At 45.8% G+C, this 4,535-nt stretch overlaps 1 pseudogene; it reads left to right on the top strand.

Annotated features, from left to right (window-relative positions):
- Positions 1-4,058: 4,058 nt before the first annotated feature.
- Positions 4,059-4,176, top strand: LOC126471721 (5S ribosomal RNA; annotated as a pseudogene).
- Positions 4,177-4,535: the final 359 nt, after the last annotated feature.

Here is a 4,535-nt window from a genome sequence, read left to right as displayed (position 1 = left end):
CTGGTCTTGGATCCTTTATCAGAGGCAAGAAGTAGGTCTAAGAGCAAGAAAACCACTGCAAGGAAATCTAGTATTAGCGAGCCAGGCAGGTCACAAAATGAAAGTGGTTACTGTAGTCAGTGTGCTATGAATTACTACTGTAAAAATGGACCACAAGTAGACTGTACTCAGTGTGTCATGTTCAAAAAGTGGTTGCATGATATCTGTACAGAAGAAGAAAACACGTACAATAATTTTGCACAAATGCTCTGGATTAATATCGAAGTAACCATATTTGTTTGTTCTATAGTTTCGTCTTTTTTATTAACACCGCTGTCCAAAGTTAAAGAAAAAAACCACTGTTTCCCCGTTCTGTGTCTAATTCACGATGTAATTATACAGTACAAACTGTCAACAGATGTTCGTACGATCGTGTCCTGCACGAAATATAGCATTCTGGTCATCGAGAAACCACGCCAACGATGACGTCCTTTCGGATTTGGCAACAGTTTATAGAGATCGAAACTATATCCCGAAGTCCAGGGTGGTGCCGACCACGTGTGACATCAGAAAGAGAGAACCGTTGTTTGGCTGTAAGGATACGACGGTACCGCCTTAGTACTGCACGGCAACTGGAATCTGACCTGGCAGCATCCACTGGATGTGTTGTAGCGAGGCAAACGGTATACAGAAGGCTTCGGCAGAGTAGCCTTTATTATCGGAGACTGGCTGTATATGTCCCTCTGAAGCGTCTTCACAGAAGGGAACGTATAAAGTGGAGTGTCAGGCGAGATGGCACCTGGACGTTCGGACAGAGGGCCAGTGTTCTCTTCACAGATGAGTCGTGATTTGTTCTGGACAGTGATTCTCGACAGATGCACATCTGGAGGGTACGTGGAACACGATTTCGGGTCGCAACCATTGTGGAAAGAGAATGATATCGAGGATGATCCCTAATGGTGTGGGCAGTGATGATGTTGACCACTCGAACCCCTCTTCATGAAACAGCGCGGTTAAATCGGCAACGTTTTAACTGCTGTCAAGTATCGTGACGAGGTCTTGAGACCTGACGTGTGGCTGTTGCGAGGCGCTGTGGTGCCAGACTTCGTTTATCTGGATGATAATCCTCGACCTCAGAGAGCATGCGTGGTTGATGTTTCCTTGGATATGGAAGATATTGCACGCATGGCGTGGCCTGCTCGCTCTCCTGATGTGAATAATATAGCGTACGTCTGGAATGTATGAGGGACATGGGTCGCACCACGTCAGCATCTACCAACAATTCTCCAAGACTTTCGATCAGCGCTGCAGGAAGAATGGGATTTATTGCCTCAACATGAGATTGATCTCACCATTCAGAACATCTCCCGTCATTTTCCAGACCAGTGACCAATATTGAGTGCAATAACCATCTGTCGGAATGTGTGTGTAAATTCGTTAATTTGGAAAAAACGAAGAACATATTTGTCTAACGTTATACACGTTGCACTTATTTACGTTCTGTGTTCTTTATATTGTTTCTACTTCACTATCACCTGATTATACTGTTTTGTGGCAAAATAAACGCAGCCTTGCAAAATTTCGGTTTCTTGCTTTAATTTTGGACACCAGTGTATTAAACTTGCTTTGCCAAGTATGTGTTTAGCTACATTGTATCGTAAGTCCACAAAACCAGCGCTGGAGTGTACTTCCTATACAGGGTGTTACAAAAAGGTACGGCCAAACTTTCAGGAAACATTCCTCACACGCAAAGAAAGAAAATATGTTATGTGGACATGTGTCCGGAAATGCTTACTTTCCATGTCAGAGCTCATTTTATTACTTCTCCTCAAAACACATTAATCATGGAATGGAAATACACAGCAACAGAACGTACCAGCGTGACTTCAAACACTTTGTTACAGGAAATGTTCAAAATGTCCTCCGTTAGCGAGGATACATGCATCCACGCTCCGTCGCATGGAATCCCTGATGCGCTGATGCAGCCCTGGAGAATGGCGTATTGTATCACAGCTGTCCACAATACGAGCACGAAGAGTATCTAAATTTGGTATCGGGGTTGCGTAGACAAGAGCTTTCATATGCCCCATAAATGAAAGTCAAGAGGGTTGAGGTCAGGAGAGCGTGGAGGCCATGGAATTGGTCCGCCTCTACCGATCCATCGGTCGCTGAATCTGTTGTTGAGAAGCGTACGAACAATTCGACTGAAATGTGCAGGAGCTCAATCGTGCATGAACCACATGTTGTGTCGTACTTGTAAAGGCACATGTTTTAGCAGCACAGGTAGAGTATACCGTATGAAATCATGATAACGTGCTCCATTGAGCGTAGGTGGAAGAACATGGGGCCCAATCAAGACATCACCAACAATGCTTGCCCAAACGTTCACAGAAAATCTGTGTTGATGACGTGATTGCACAATTGCGTGCGGATTCTCGTCAGCCCACACATGTTGACTGTGAAAATTTGCAATTTGATCACGTTGGAATGAAGCCTCATCCGTAAAGAGAACATTTGTACTGAAATGAGGATTGACACATTGTTGGATGAACCATTCGCAGAAGTGTACCCGTGGAGGCCAATCAGCTGCTGATAGTGCCTGCACACGCTGTACGTGGTACGGAAACAACTGGTTCTCCCGTAGCACTTTCCATACAGTGACGTGGTCAACGTTACCTTGTACAGCAGCAACTTCTCTGACGCTGACATTAGGGGTATCGTCAACTGCACGAAGAATTGCCTCGTCCATTGCAGGTGTCCTCGTCGTTCTAGGTCTTCCCCAGTCGCGAGTCATAGGCTGGAATGTTCCGTGCTCCCTAAGACGCCGATCAATTGCTTCGAACGTCTTCCTATCGGGACACCTTCGCTCTGGAAATCTGTCTCGATACAAACGTACCGCGCCACGTCTATTGCTCCGTGCTAATCCATACATCAAATGGGCATCTGCCAACTCCGCATTTGTAAACATTGCACTGACTACAAAACCACGTTCGTGATGAACACTAACCTGTTGATGGTACGTACTGATGTGCTTGATGCTAGTAGTGTAGAGCAATGAGTCGCATGTCAACACAAGCACCGAAGTCGACATTACCTTCCTTCACTTGGGCCAACTAGCGGTGAATTGAGGATGTACAGTACATACTGACGAAACTAAAATGAGCTCTAACATGGAAATTAAGCATTTCCGGACACATGTCCACATATCATCTTTTCTTTATTTGTGTGTGAGGAATGTTTCCTGAAAGTTTGGCCGTACCTTTATGTAACACCCTGTATAACTGCCACCTCACCCCGTTACTCGGGGTGAGATGCCTGTCTATGTTATTAGTAAAAAATTCAAAACGCATCAGCCTTAGCGTAATACCAGTTGATCTGTACGTAGAATAGGTTTCTCAGTGAACATCAATTTAGTGTAGAATCTAAACTCCCAGTTCTAGCTAACGTCTTTATCCTCCAAACCTAAAGTTGGGCATCTTCCCCCGATATTGTCTATGCAGATATATAATGAAAGACAACTTTGATCGTAATAGTTAATTAACATAATGGGATATGATACACAACACCACTAGTGATCGTCGGTAACTGCCTAGTGCATCATCACTCTTCTTTTACTCTCGATTCGAATATGGATGCCTTGTAGTCGTAACAGAACGGCGAAAGCATTCTGAATGGTGGGAAAAGCACGCAGACAGCCAGGGACAGTAGAGCCGGCCAGCACCCCTTGAGCCAATTGGAAGAAGGCCCGCCGAGAGTCAAGAGCCCTCCGGTCATCAGCCATGTTTCTGTAGTGGAGCACCAGCATGTCGAGCTTTGTTCTGAAGTAACACAGATAGGATCTCCCATAGCTGAAACTCCTGGAGAAAACATTTTAAAGCCTATGAGTGGAGTGAGAAGCTTTGCTTTTTAACACAAGGCACTATTGTGCTCAACTGTAGAAAGTCGACTGTTCATCCAGAAAGCACTAGACGTCAGAGATAAACATCTCGGTCCCACAATTTTGGGCATTTGGAAATGTGAGACACCACTGAATGTATTGACTCTGCATAAAATAAATGTTTACGTAATGTAAGAACTAGGGCAACGGCCTTGCCGCAGTGGATACACCGGTTCCCGTGAGATCACCGAAGTTAAGCGCCGTCGGGCTTGGCCGGAACTTGGATGGGTGACCATCCAGGCCACCATGCGCTGTTGCAATTTTTCGGTGTGCACTCAGCGTCGTGATGCCATTTGAGGAGCTACTCGACCGAATAGTAGCGGCTCCGGTCAAAGACAACCATCATCACGACCGGGAGAGCGGTGCGCTGACCACACGCCCCTCCTATCCGCAACCTCAATGAGGATGACACGGCGATTGGATGGTCCCGATGGGCCACTTGTGGCCTGAAGACGGAGTGCTAATGTAAGAACTGCCAGGATTGCCTAACGTAAATAGAATTTAGATTAGAGATAGAAACACAATAGCGACGATGAAGATGGTTGGTTGTTCACACGGAGGGGACCAAGCAGCGAGGTCAGCGGTACCATCGGATAAGGGAAGGACTGGGAAGGAAGTC

Source organism: Schistocerca serialis, chromosome 3 (assembly GCF_023864345.2).
Source record: "Schistocerca serialis cubense isolate TAMUIC-IGC-003099 chromosome 3, iqSchSeri2.2, whole genome shotgun sequence".
NCBI classification, from domain to species: domain Eukaryota; kingdom Metazoa; phylum Arthropoda; class Insecta; order Orthoptera; family Acrididae; genus Schistocerca; species Schistocerca serialis.
The sequence above is the reverse complement of the archived record's forward strand: the minus strand, read 5'-3'. Positions and strand labels throughout refer to the sequence as shown.